Below are 15,933 nucleotides of genomic sequence, written 5' to 3'. Positions count from 1 at the left end.
AGATCTGGAAGCGGAATTGGACTCATACTCCTCAGATCTTATAGATCCGCAACTCTTGTGCATAGATTTGTAGATATTTTGTATAGATCTAAGTTCTTTTTTATTTTATTTTATTAAATTTGGGGTCTTGGGATTTTATTTATTTTGGTATATAGGAATCTAGGTATTTTTGTTTTCCATTTTGCATGTGCTGATTTGAAGGTTTTCAAGGAAAATTTTCAAGATCTGAGATAGATCTAGGCCGTGGAGGGAAATATCTTGTCTCAGAAAATATTTTGTGTGTAGGAAAGAATTTTAAATCTGGGTTTGTTCATAAAATTTCTCTCAGATTGTTAAAATAATTTTTTGGGCAATTTTTTTGAAGTTTTTAGAAATTTTTGGGCCTCCCTCTTTGCGTTTTTTGCTACTAACCTTCATTGTATCTGCGTTTTTCTCTCCTTGCAGTTTCACTTCCTCCTGCAACTTTCTTTCCCTTTGCTGCTGCCAATTCGCAGCCCTTTGCCTTCTGCGTTTTTTCCTATCTCCCTTCTCTTGCTACGTTTCTTCCTCTTGCCCGAGTTTCCCTTTCCTCTGCACGTGTCCTCCTCTTCGCATCTCCTCCTTGCCTTGTCGCAGTCTTCTTTCCTGCGTGTCCCTTCTTCTCACCGTCGGCTCTCCCTCTTCCTCACTGCTTCCCTTCCTCGACCTCTTCTCCATCCTTCTTCGCTGCTCGTCCTCCTCTCCTCCACATGCTTCGATCTTCTCCTCTTTGCATTATCATCCCCGTTTCTTCCTCGCAACTATCTCCCTTTCTCTTCCGTGTCCTGCGTCCCTTCCTCCATCGAGTTTGCTCTCGTCTGTCGTCTTTCCATTCGCATCATTGCAAAACTCTCCCCCAACTCCCTTTTTTTGATTTCCCTTTATATCTTGTTTTAATTTTTCTTTAGGGTTAAGTTTCAAAAACAAGAAGAAATCATTTTTTTTTTTCATTTTGCTCGTTTTCATTTTGGTATTTGATTTTGACTCTTTTTGGGTTTTAAAAAAAAAAGAAATTTTGAAGGCTTTAACATTTCAAATTAAAATTTTTATGTGGCCTTTGTTCCATTAAAAATTTAATTAATTAAGCTTTTTGATTCTCACATTTGCCACATTAAAATTTTAATCTTCATTCATGAACTTTATCACATTAAATTTGCCAAAGGAATAATATAAATTTTTTAAATCTAAAGTTCCTTTTTGTGGTTTTTTGTGTTAAGGGTTTGGGACTTTAAATTTTTAAAAAGGGATATTTTTGTGGTGTTAAATTTATTTATTTTATTTTATTTTTTGTTTAATTTTTCTATAGTCAAAGCACATTTAAATATTTTTAAATTATCTCTAAAGTTCAACTATAGGAAAACAATATTTTTTTTTGAATTGGAGCACTAAAGAAAATTATTTTTCTGGAATTGCTTGAAGTGTTTAGCATTTGAATTTCATGGCTCTTCATGGTAATTAATTTTCGAACTTTAAGTGCTTAAATCTTTTGCATGCTAAGTTTCATGATCATTGGCATTAGATGTTAAATATTTTTAATCGCTCTCAGTGTGGGTCTATTTACTTGAAATTATTGGATATTTCTTGCATATTTAATTTTGAGAATGTTTTCAAGTAATTATTGAATACTCTATCTTGGACTTGTGGAAAATTACATATCTTTCGTTTCCTAAACTGAGTATTTTTGAGCATCTATATAATTGGCATTAAAGATTTGTGAAGAGGCTTTGTTCTCTTTGAGCTATAATTGCATTGGAAAGAATCTAGTGATAAGCTTGTGATATTTTAAGTATATTGCTGAGAAGTTTATCTTTCAATATAGTAAAGTGAATATTTATTTGGGTGATTAAGTGTTTGATATATAACTCAAAAATAAATTGCGACATAAGCGCTTTCAACCTTTGAATCTAACTTCGTCTCGCTCCATCTTCTAATCATTTTGTGCATTTGCATATTAGGTTAGCCTTGCATAATTAAAATTTACTTCCAAGCATAAGCTTGGTCGATAGAAACATAGGTACCCATCAATCTTTGCTTGAGAAATCTGCTTTTAATAGTACTTAAAACGGTGACCTTGTAGTCATCAGAGCCACAACTCTCTGCAACACCGAAGGCACTGGGTATGTTAGATTTTCAGGAAAGATATCATTAATCACACCTTAGTGTGCTTCACTTTATCTTCTCTTTGCCACTTACTACGAAATCAGGCTCGATATAGAATTGATTGAAGGGTTTAAAATTAGAGTAGGCATTTAACTAAAATTAACCAAGATTCATGCATCTCACATTAGTTTTATTATTTGCATTTCATATAAGATAGTTATTCATTCAATCAACAGTTGCTAATCAATTACTTGGTCCCAAATTTCCTAGCAAGATAGTTGAATCCATAAGGCACTGGTATCAATTGTGTAAATCTAATTGAATGCTATAAGTCTTGCTAAATCTAAAACAAGTATTTGGTCGCTTCACTGTGTCTCTCGAACTAGTTGGTTCCCAACTAGTTTTCCTCCATTCCATTTCTGTAGGGTCTACCCCCCTTAACATGTTGTTGGGAGACAACTTAAACAGAGTGATTGGGGATCAGGGTGACAACCCCCGATCTGAGCCGTTGTCGCGGTGCCTAGACATTTTGTGCGAAAACACACATCAACTTGTATCTAAGAATACTTCAGTGTCACCTAGAATTCACGTTCTTTTGACCAATGGTGGTTGTGCTTAAATGGAGCCTTGTATTTTTCATCTCATGTACCTTGTTCCAGGTAAATCAAAAAGTGATTCGAGCACCTCAAGGTATCCACCTAAACTATGAAACTTGTTAACTTATCTAGTAAAGCATGATGTATTAACTTTGCCTAGGAAATTGGAGGTCTTGACAATCTTAGCTCTATTGTTTGTTTATGTGGGCCTCAATTCCAGAAGCTCAATGTATACCCATCCTAGTGTCTCAAAGTGATCCAATTTTTTTTATCCAACCTATTATGCGAGCAACCAAACCCAAACCTCCCTTTTGTTAAGTGTAAGGTTTAGGTCTCCACCAATGATTAAATTCTCATCCTTTACACATTGTGTCAAGAATAACTTCAACTAGAACACTTATTTCTCATCATAGGGGACATAGACATTCAACAAAGTCAAAGTAAACCCAATACTCTTGCACTAGGCCACTATACAAAGGCCTAAAAGCATAGCAAAAGTGTTGAATAATGAAAGTTTCAAAGTCCAACTAGTGATAAAGACCCCTTTCACATCCAATGCGACAAAATCCCATTCCACCATTAAGTTTTTTAGGTCCCTTATTGTTGAAATTTCGACACCTTCTAGATCTTGTATGTGCCCTAGCTAGGAACACAACACACTAGAGAAGCCCAACACAAAAGAACTTTGCATAGTGGAAATATAACAACAATGAAATCAATAACAATACACAAAAATATTGGCCCAAATCTCATTTCTCATTAGTTCATCAATAAGCAAACATTAGGGCTCCCATACTAGGGATCATGGCCCTTTATGAACCCTGATACAACTAGTATACAATTAGGGCTTGAGATCTATTCCATCATATCTACAGTCTGCCCAACGAAATACAGAGAAAAGTCTTGACTTACTTGCTGAAGGCAGTCCCTTATCCTCGATCCTCTTGTCCACTACTCTTTTGGCTATCTTTTGCCTCTAAGATCACACAGAGAACAACTCCTTTTGTCCTCTATCTACATGCTACTATAGACTCTCGATCTACTAGATCTGCTTCTTCAGATCACAAATCTGACCTTCCAATAGTCAGATCTAACTTTCTTCTTGTAGATCTAACCTTCCAGCGCTCAGATCTGAATTTCTTCTTGCAGGTCTGACCTTTCAGTACTCAGATCTTACTTTCTTCTTTCTATTGCAGTGCCTTTAAGGAAGATTTGCAGCTAGGTCCTTTAGCCTCCCTCTCTTCACATGCGAAAATCCTTCTCCACTTGTGTGTCTAGGCCTCTTATTTATACTTTTTTGTGAATGATCTTGGGGGTTTTCCTTGTCGATCAAGAAAACCCTATTTTACCACTCATCAACAAATTAGATTAAACAATTAATTAACTTGGGTGTTAAGCCCATAACTTTGGGTGAAAAATCCAATCACTTGGGTAGATTTCCCAACTAAGTTTTTTGGTGGGTTTTCACCACTCAAAAATACCTTCTGAGCTACCCAATTTCCAACACTGCCTTTAAGTGAGGAAGGTATTTCCTTCACACCTTGAAATCTCCAGCTCCATGACTTTCTTTGCATGCCCATGACCATCCTCACATGAGTAATGACATTCCTTGTGTAGCCATATCTGTCCTCGCATGTGGCATGTCTTCTTTTTTACTCGATCAAAATATAACTTGCATGGTGCATGACTGTCCTTGCATGCAACATGACTTTTCCTTGCACCACCATGAGAATCCTCACATGGTTTGTGACTATCCTTGAATATGCTGAAAACTCCTCTCTCTTGAACCTGAAGATTCAAACTTCCATTGGGCGATTGATGTTCCTTCACAATCTCCCTTTGAAGCTAGACTCCCTCTGAGCCTACACAACCTCCACAATTTCACTATGCTTTCTCTCTCAGAAAGTGCTACCACTAAACTTGTGTCCTTTCAAAGTCAACCCCGAGCTGTGGTTGAACACTGGGTCTAATTCACTCTAGACCACCACAACTCAACTCTCCATGAGTCCTCATCCTCCTGGGTTAAATACCTCATGTGCACGTGGCTTCTTTTCCAGATGTGCAACTCTGCAACCCAATAAAGAGACAAACTTGCGATCAACTTGCCATTTACACAGAGCCATCTCGTCCATGCCAAAACAACTTCTTTGTTGAACCTTTTTCTCCATGTTTAGCAATTTCACGGCTTGATCCAGATTTAAACAGGAACGCAACAAATTACAGATATAACCATAAATACAAAGATGCAGTAAAAATAACACTTCATTTCATTAATATCAAACACTGAAATATGCTTACAAACAGAATGGAAATAAGACTAGCTCGGGGGATGGTAGCTTATCTCTGATAAGAGATGTGGCGGCTACATGCCTCTGAACTGCGTTACAATGAGGCTCAATGGCCTTTTTATTATCGAACAATAAGTTCGCATATCCAAAGTCTCGCTTCTTTTGTTTAATATTTTGCTCGATCTTGACGACATATCGGTATGCCGTGCCGAGCGAGGAGATGTCCAGGAATTACATCTCATCCTGGATGTACTTGTGCAGGCAGCTGTGGTACTTGAGAACCAAATGCTTTTCAGAATCCTTGATACCCAACTTCGTGCAAAGGGTATGAAAAACATTGGTAAACTCTGACACAGCGTGGTCCCTTCCCTGTTGCAGCATTGTCCACTTTAGTTATTTATCCTCTCGACAGGGTAGTACTGCTCCTTGATGGTATCTCGGAACGAGTTCCAAGTGGGTGCGGCTAAAAACAGTGAGTTCGTACTTTCATCCTTCTGCTCACAATAGGTTTCCCACCAGTTCTTGACGTGGGGCGCTGCTTTGAGAAGTGCAAAAGTGATCTTTTATCGGCTGGAAAAATCATGAATGGAAAAATATCCTTCTAGCAGATTTAACCATTTATCTACAACGTATGCATTTATCTGACCCTCAAATATGGGAATGTCAAAGTTAACTTGTACCTTAAAGGGTGTGGCGCTTCTAAAGTAGCTTTCAAAAGTAGATGTGTCGCCCTTGGGTAGCGCTGAAGGATCTGGACAAAGTTGTCCATCATCGCTTTCCTTTTTCGTTCGAGGGCTTCTTTGAGCAAGATTTTGATAGGATCTCCTGCCCCCTTGTCTTTCTTTTCATCCGCCATGGGAGGCCGTTGGGATTTGCGAGGCTGGTCTTGCAAAGGTTCGACCAGTTCAAGCCCTAACTCCTTATATCCCGACCTCGTCGGGGACATGCAAAGAAAAACAGAGAAAGAGCATACCGCTCTGATACCATTGATCTGGATTTAAATAGGGACGCAACAAATTACAGATATAACCATAAATACAAAGATGAAATAGAAATAATACTTCATTTCATTAATATCAAATAACGAAATATGCTTACAAACAGAATGGAAATAAGACCAGCTCACGCGATGGTAGCTTATCTCTGAGAAGAGAGGTGATGGCTACATGCCTCTGAACTGTGTTACAATGAGGCTCAAGGGCCTTTTTATTATTGAACAATAAGGGAAAACCCTAAACAACCAAAACCCTAACTCAAGGAGATGTAACACCAAGAGTTTATGGGCCCCGTTGGGGTTAGTTGGACAACCAACTTCCTGGGGTCGTAACTTGGTCATATTATCTCCGTTCGACGCACATGATACCCCGTTGGAAATATCTCTCCGAGGACTATGACGGAAAAGATGATTTTAAAAACAAAATCACTGGCGGTAGATTGCAAAAAAAAACATTGTTGAGGGCCTCAAAATAGCTCCAGAAATTTAGGACCTGAAAAACTGATAAAAATAGTAAACTGTGCTACAATTAAGGAAACTAAAAAACTGAAAGAAACAATGGTGGGGGTCCAAGTGGAATTGGCAGGTGGCCACCAATATCCACCTGGATCATAGCGCCATCTTAAGCTACTTCTTGTGCACACTCTGATCCAATTTCCCATCAAAGTAGCTCTGATACCATGTTATATTATTCATGGGCCCTAGATCTGGTCTATGGCTAGATGTTAGCACATAAACACACTAGGAACCCCAACATAAAAGTACTTTGCACAACGGAAATATAACAACAGTGAAATCAAAGTACACATATTAATATGGCCCAAATCTCGACCTTTATTAGTCCATTAATAAAGAATCATTAGGGCTCCCATACCAGGGATCATGGCCCTTTAGATCTCTGATACTAGTATACAATTAGGGCTTGAGATTTATTCCATCATATCTACAATTTGCTCAACAAAATATAGACACAAGTCTTAACTTACTTGCTGAAGGCAGTCCTTCGTCGCTGGTCTTTTTAGTCCTCTTGTTAACTGCTCTTTTGGCTGTACTTTGCCTCCGAGATCACACATAGAACAACTCCTTTTGTCCTTTGTCTACATGATAGTATAGTCTCTCGATCTACTAGATTTGCTTCTTCAGGTCGCAGATCTGACTTTTTTCTTGCAGGTCTGATCTTGTAGCATTTAGATTTGACATTCTTCTTGCAACTACAACTCCTCTAAGGCAAATTTGTAGCTAGGTCCTTTAGCCTTCCTCTCTCCACAAATGAAAGTCCTCCATTTGTGTGCCTAGGCGACTCCTTTAGCCTCTTATTTATACTTTTGTGTGAGTGATCTTGGGGGTTTTCCTTATCCATCAAGAAACCCCTATTTTATTACTCAACAACAAATTAGATCAGTGTTACTTGGGAGCAGGAGCGACATTTTCAAAAGCTCCCAGTTTGGGAGGCAATCCTGGAGCGATTTTTATATAATATATATACTTTTTATATTTTGATACATATATGTCAACAAAAACATGTAGAATGATGAATTAGATATAAAAAACATAAAAATACATAGATTGATCATTGAACCATATAACATCAATCATCTAGAAGTTATAATCTTCATCAACCACGTCCACAATTAAGTCTCGTGAATCATGATTCATCAATCTTAAAGTTTCAACTTCAAGCTTTCAAAATTGAAAATTCAATATATAACATTTATCATCATTGATCACCAAAGTTGTACTTGTAAGCTAAGTTTAACCATTACAAGAAATAATATCTCACTGTTAACAACTCAACATGAAATGAAATGTTATAAAATGAATTATGAAATGAAATGAAACAACTTTCATGAAGCATCATATTCATAATTCAGAATCATTACCAATGAGTTATAATTTCCAACTTCAAACTTCAAACTTTCATTGTCACAGTCATATATTGTTTACAAAAAATATGATATGAAAGAGTCAAGAGTCAAGACTCAACAGTTATGAAAACTAATAGAAACTAGAAAAGACAAGTAAACTGTAAATCTATTATCTACGACTGCATGTGGCCCTTGCCACGAGAGTCTAATGTATGAGCAGGTCGTGGTGGTCTTCTAGGAGTCTCCCACACAGACTGACGACCAGAACTAGAAGGCACATGCCCTCCACATGAGGGTGTAGATGGAGGTGGCGACAACAAAGGAACAAGACTTGGAACTCGAGCACTGCTACTAGATGGTGGAGGTGGCATGGCTGCTGCTTCATCTTCCTCCCTTATAAGTTCCTCTTCCAGTTCTTAAAGATGTATAGTGCCATCCTCCAAATTGTCATCCTCTGGGTGGTTGTCCCAAATTTTATATGTTGGATCCTCATAAGCCGGATCACAGTAATGACTCAACAACCTCAAGTTGTAGTGCACATAAACCAAGCTTTCTGCTCGGTTTTCATAGAGTCTGTTTCTTTTCACATTATGTATGAAGCTGTAGGTGCTTAACACCTCTCCGCAAAAGAAGTATTTACAACCTGTGATAGAACTTTTTTTGCCAGTTTTGGCAAAAGTCCATGGCCACCATATGATTCCCACCATGTGAGAGCATCAAATCTGTCTCTGTCTTCCATTGCATGGAAGGTACCAAACAAACCAGTGTTATTGAAGTATCTACCTATTTCAAGGCGCACACTAGCACATTCCTCCCTGTCAAGTATCAACTTTTCTAATGCTTCCAAATATCCTTTAGATACCTCTTCATCTAGGTGGGGTTTGGTCCTAACCCCACCCCCTGGTGCAGGTTGGCCCAACCAAGATGTAGAGTAGTATTTTGGTGTAAGGATATACGCCAAGCAATGTAGTGGAAGATTAGGTTTATTCCACTGCGCACACACAAAATCGTGAATCAGTTTGCACAAGTTGGGATCATTGTTATGAACAATATCTTTTATTTGCCCCAACATGGTATCCATCTGCTCATACACCTTGCCAATCACTGGTTTATCTGTATATGTAAACCGAATCATGTGATAAATGGGCTTGGTGAAATCTAATACTTGCGTCACACGTTCCCAAAACATACCATCAAGAGCGGCCTCCTCCACCAGTTCAAAACCTTGCCTGTTCGCTGCATTTGTAGCCCTTTCCTTTAATACCTGCCAGCGTGGACTTGATACCATGCTAGCCAATGACTCTCTTACCTTCAAAAGGCGCCTGAAGGCGAGGTAATAGCTACCAAATCTAGTACTTGCAATCTTTAACAACTCCAATCTTGAGTGACTGCAGAAAAGGCCATGGGTATTGCTATGATTTGTAATAAATTTTATCATTTGTTTGCCTTTCTTGTACAAATCACCAATCCATTTGTATTGTTCATTTTTGTTCTTAACAACATCATGCATCAAAAGGTTCAATGTGTGAACCAAACACCCAGACCAAAATATGTTGGGGTATTTATCCTCAATAATTGCTCCCGCTGCCTTACAATTAGGAGCATTATCAGTGATGACTTGGATGACATTGTATGGCCCAATACGGTCAATTGTTTCAAGTAATGCTTCTGCAATGTTGATGCCGGTCTTGAACTTGTTTGAGTAATCATATGCTGAAAGAAAGATGGCACCACTAACAGACACAACAAGAACACTTATCAATGGCTTGCCTTTTACATTTGTCCATCAATCAGATACAATGGACACCCCATGGTCAGTCTAAGAACTTGTCATTCTATTCAAAGAATGTGATATTTTTGCTTTTTCATGATCAAGTCCAATGGTTCTTGCCTTGTCATACCCAGGGCTCTTGTATCCTTTAGGGGAATCATTTATGGCAGAAACCATTTCGTGCCAATAAGGTGAGCGAAGAACATTGAATGATATCCCACATGCATAGAGAAACCTGTAAACTTTTGAATCCACATCATTCCTACACCCTTCATCAAGGAAATATGATATGGTTCTATGCCTTAAACCCGGTGACCTTGCGCCTCCATATCCATTGCCTTGGGAGGATGCTGAAGGAGTTCTTTGTGCTTGTGATTATGAGCTTGGTTCAAAGAAACCCCTTGATTTTTTAGATTTGTATTGGGCTTCCTCCTCTTCCCTTATGTATTTGGCTCTATCTGCTGCTGACACACCTGCACAAGTTTTGATTCCTATTTGTTTATCTCCATCCCATGGCATTTTCCCGTAGAGGTGTTTTCTGGCACGGGTGTATGAACCTGTGTAATTATTGTTGCAATGGGGGCAATGAAATTTAGTGGTTCCACCCCCTTTCCCTGCTTCAGGCTTGTTAACATATTTCCACAATGGGGTTTGGTCTTGTTTAGTTTTTTGAGCTGAATCATGTTCACCCTCCTCCAGCTCCTCCTCACCGAGGTTTTCATCAAATCCACTTTGTCCCCCTTCTTCATCCCCTTCTTCATTTTGAACCCTCCTTTTCCTACTCTCCAGCACCATAATAACCAGAAAAGGAACCAAGAAGAAGAAAATGCCAAGAAATATAACCATGATGTTTGAAATTTGTAGTTTTGAATCTGCAAAATTTAATAAAATGGAATGGGAATGGCCCGATGGGAATGGGAAACCGAAATAGAAAAAAATTTATTTATTTATTTAGAAATTAGGAATAATTTAATAAACATTAAAAAAAAAATGCTAAACATTCTATTCAACATTGTAGAGCGGCGAACCTACCTCAAATGCGTCCAATCTCCCCTTGCTCCTTGCTCATTCCTTGCTCCTTGCTCTCTCCTTGGTACCTTGCTCTCTCTCAGTCTCACTCTGTCCTTGCTCCTTAGTCCTCACTCTCACACTCTCAATCTTCCTCTCTCAAATCAGCCTCTCACTCAACTCTCAATGTCACAATGAAGCCCTTATGCCCTTCCCTCCCCCAATTTATAAAAAAATTTCGATTTTTTTGAATTGTTTCTTGTTGTGTTCGTCGATTCGCTCTCGCCCTCCGTGCGTGTCGCTCCGGGAGCAGATTTTATAACCTGGGAGCGGTCAGGAGCATTCGCTCCCTGACCGCTCCGGGAGCGACGCTCCCGAAATTGGCAGGGAGCGGAAATTTTTTTACCGGGAGCGATTTTGGGAGCACGCTCCCGACCCGCTCCCGCCCGGAGCGCAAATTGGGAGCAGGATCGAGGGGGGGGGGCACTCCCCCGCAACACTGAATTAGATTAAAAAATTAATTAAGTTGTGTCTCAAGCCAACAAATTTGGGTCAAAACCCTGACCATGTGGGTACTTTTCCCAACCAACATTTGGTGGGTTTTCACCACTCGGGAATACCTTCTGAGCTACCCAATTTCCAAGTGTGAATTTTCCAACACTTATAAAGGGATAACCACTTCCCATAGGTTCATGGATAAATAACACATATGGATAATTATCCCCTACCATATGCTTGAGGGTCAACATTTTGACCTAACTCCTTAGTGTTCTAACATTTATATATAGAAGCTTCACGAGGTAACCTTATGTTGTAGTTGCTACAACACCCTCCAAAACTTTGCCTTCATTTAAATTTTGGAGCCTCGTAATGATCATGTGAATTGTTGTTTTGAGTCATCAAAGTCATGTGTGGTCATATTTTTCCAAGTGTTCAAGTCTTCCCCTAGAAAATATGTGTGTCGATGCACCATGCATTCACAAGCCTTATTCATAGCGCACTTCTTGGAGACAGTGGAGCGCACTTCTTGGAGACAGTGGAGCGCACTCCTTGTCAATAGGTAGAGCGCACTTCCTTTCAGCAGCATGAGCGCACTTCTTGGGAGCAAGCCTAGTGCACTCCTTGATGACAGTGAGAGTGCATCTTCTGGAGACAGTGAGAGCACACTTTCCAAAGATAGCTAGAGCGCACCTCACGAAAGCAGCGCTTTCGCACTATCTAGTGACAGTTATCTTATCCTTATCCCTTGATTTTTGCGACATGTAATAGTGCACTCTCAAACCCTAATTTTTGCTCTCCTTATATAAAGATCATAGCCCATAGCTCATTTCACACTTATCTTTCGCTTTGGAGCTTTGTGCAGTTTTGGAGCACAAGGAGCGTTCTTCACTCTTGGTTGCAAGTGTGCTATCTTCAAGGTGACCTTTCTCATCAGTCGCACTTTTGAAATTTCACTCTTACAAGTGTCGCTTTAGTTCTAGCATGATGGTTTAAGTGTCTTTTCACATTCTTTGGTTGTTCACATTCTAGTTATGATTGTGGTTGTATATATGAGTGTGTGCATCTAGTCCTTTTATTCTTATGATCTCTCTTGTTTGCTCTCATTCCACACTTAGTTGAGTTTTGAGGAAATCTTTGTTTTTATGCATTATGACAACTCTTAACTCTTTAATCCCTTCACTAGTGAATTGCGCTCTCCTAACCCATAAACTGTCGAGTCCTTGCTTCTTAAAATTGCGACCTATGCCCAAGAGGAGCCTCTTTGCTAGCAAGAGCGCACTGCACATCTCCGGGACCTAAGCATCTAACCTATGACCCTTACTGATGCGACTTGCACTGAAGTAAATCTCTCTTCCAGCCTTAGCATGGAGCGCTCTTCCAGTGACCAGCGTGACCATTATTGCCTCAAGCTTGTATTCTTGTGCTTAGAACCAACTTATTGTCCCCTCATAGTGACTTCTTTTTGCATAAGTAAACAAGATAGAATAGGTGGTTTTGTGGGACTAATTATTGGTTGCCATGAGTGAATTCCAATTTCCAGGTATTGCAAATCCAGACCCTATCGATTTGTCATCTTCGATTGACACTATGCCTCCAGTTACACGCCAAGCACCAAAACAAGAGGCTACTGAAAGTGGTATCGAAGGTGTCGTGGATAGTCCGAGAGTGCCCTTTCTGCCAAACACAACATGCTTCATTGATAAGTCCACCACATTAACATAGTAAATGATTTTCAGAGAGTTTATGAAGGATGAGTTCCTAGAAGACTTAAAGGACGGGAGGTGTATGTCAATGTCAAAAGGTCCAAATTGTTGGAAATATTGAGGGAGGGTGAATCAATATTTCTTTTTCAATTGTTATTTTATCAGTTAAAACATTTGTATTTAGAACACAAGATGAACAACAAGAATAAATGCTTTTATTAATATAATCTTTACAATAAAATAGATACAATATATATATAATTCCAATTTGTTGCCAAGCACCAACTTGGACTTTTGTGAGGCTCCAACCTCCAGAGCACCAACTCTGTTTTGTCAAGGCACCAACCTTGGACTTAGAAGCACCAACTCCCAGGACACCAATCCTTCCAGTTCTGAGGCACCAACCTCAAAGACACCAATCCTTCCAATTTCTGAGGCACCAATCCTTCCAACTTCTGAGGCACCAATCCCAAGGGCTCCGACCCAATCTTGTCAAGGCATGTTTGATAGTAATGTTTTGCTCTCAGAACTCTTCTTTACTGAGTTATGTCTGTTTACAGCTTCACTATAATCTCCATGCTACAACATCAATGGAAACCAATCTTCTTATGAAGGAGTCTTTACAACTCTTCATATTGTCTACACAAAGTCTGCAATAGCCATCATGATCTCTGATAATGTCTCCACACAGCTTTAGTGAGTCTACTATTAGCTGCACTAAGCTCCGCACAAGAACCAACTTTCTATTCAAAGCATCTGTTCTAACTATCATAGTGAATGCTTTAGCATGACTGCTTCTCTGCTGGCTACTTCTCCCTTCAAACAATATCAGATAAAACTTTATTTATTACATCACAGAATTGTTCTTCAGACTGCATTGTGTACCTGATTAATTCATCACAGGTCTGAGTCTTTCACAGGGTAACACGATCAACAAAGATGCTCGTCCTTCGAATGCCTCTTGTCTTGTTGGGCCTTCAGCCCTTTTTTGTTCTGCTGGACCTACGGTTGCCTTTGTTTCCTCCAGATTTTCAACAACAACAACATAAAGGCAATTCTCTATTTTCTTATACTGATACGCTTGACCTTTGGCTTCCCTTTCGCTCGCTTGAACTTCCGCTTCCTCTGTGCTCGCTTGACCTTTTGGCTTCCTCCTTTGATTGCTTGATCTTCAGCTTCCTGATCTCTGGCTTCCTCTGTCTCTTCGTGTTCACCAATGCTCATTGGACACGTTCAGGAGGAAGAGCGGCCGAAATACAAAGAAATGTTTCTTATTAAAAATATCAGAGAGGTCCTTTTCCTTCAATAATATTCATGCATTAGAATTCATTGTTTACGGAGGATTTCATTGGAGAGACAGTACCAACAGGGAGGCCCCACATGTCACGTCACAATTGCAATCGCAACGGTTCAGGCCCACTAAACTATCGGAGGCATTTATTTATGTGTTTGGCCTTAAAAAAAACCTCGGGCAACACATTTATTTGAATACACAAGAATATGTTTCAACGTTAGCCGTTGATCGTTGAATTAGTTGGACGGAGGATGTCAGGCCGATCGGTGATCGGGGTTCGGTGAGCGTAGTGGGAGGGTGCTGTACCGGGGATGCGGACCTGTTGTTTTTTATGGTAGCGAATGTAATAATTTTGAAATCTGACCTTATGGGTTGCAGGTCGAGTTTTTGTGTATTACCTGTGTTAGCCATATCTCTCGATAAAGGGGATGGTTCCGAGTTTTAAAGGTTTACAGCCAACTCCGCTTTAGATAGGTCATGTGGACCATTTTTTGGTAAACGCAAGGAAGGTTGGTTTACCTTGTAAAATATGTATTGTACTTGTTTCTGTTAATAGAAATCTCCATTCTTACTTGACCAAAAAAAAAGAATACATAGGAATACACGGAAAAAACCCGATCGAACGCCTAAGGCCGGACTTCAAATACATTATGCTCGCATCTATAACTTCATAGGGTCCGCTCCTCCACAACTTTATCGCAATTGGCGCTTTATAGTGTGGCAAGACTTTACAATATATGCGATATGCGACGGGTGTGATAATATGTTAAATCATATTGCAATGGTGTAGTCGAGTTCGTGTTATTATCGCAATCGCAGTTTTAATGTGACAAGGGCTTTAAGCTCTGCGATACATAACTCCCGATATGATGGACGCGATATTATTATAGACTGTTTTTAATGCCTCCGTCGGGTCCATATATATATATAGCAATCGGTGGTTCGGGGGTGACAACCCTTTATACATTGCGATTACTGCGGATGCGATATAACAATAGGGTATTTTATAATGGTGTAGCGGGTCCGTTATTATAATGCTATCTATCTATATATATATATATATATATCAATCGCATATATAATATACATATATATCGCAATCGCATATATAATATACATATATATCACAATCACATATATAATATACATATGTAACTCATGATATGATATTTTCGATGAGGCGGACATGATATGATATTAAGCAGTTGTTGATACATTCGTTGAGTCCATAGCTTATCGCATTCGGCAGTTTTCCCTTGTTACCTCTCTTTAAGACTTGCGATTACTGCGGATGCAATATTACAATAGAGCATATTGTTATGGAACCATTGGGTCTGTAATATATTTCTTTATGGATTTTTCATGGTTTATCATTGTTAACTCTTCCGTTATGTGATAACTGTTAACTCCTCTGTTATGCGATACTATTGGCATATGCGATACTTCCGGTAGTCCTTCCTTGGCATATATCCGTTCACTGATCTTTTGATGACTTCTTCCTCTTTGCGGGACTTCTTGGGCACATAATACATGCGATTTTCCCGATATGGCTCCTCTTGCTCCAATAGGACTTCTTGGGCATATAATACATGTGATATTCCTTTGGCTTTGCAATGTCTTTCAATGAACTTCTCTGATACCTTCATACCTTGATGGCTTTCGTCTTTTCCAATATGCCTCTCTTGCTCAGATATTCTGTAATACTCTTAAGCATAAGTGATAGCTTTGATATGCCTCCTTTGTTAACTCCTTCGTTAACAAACTCTTATTCATGGCTTGGCTTTCTTGATGGGCT

Source organism: Pinus tabuliformis, chromosome 2_2 (assembly GCF_031772625.1).
Source record: "Pinus tabuliformis cultivar Carrire ecotype Pingquan chromosome 2_2, CPIR1, whole genome shotgun sequence".
NCBI classification, from domain to species: Eukaryota; Viridiplantae; Streptophyta; class Pinopsida; order Pinales; family Pinaceae; genus Pinus; species Pinus tabuliformis.
Note: the sequence above shows the minus strand (reverse complement) of the source record.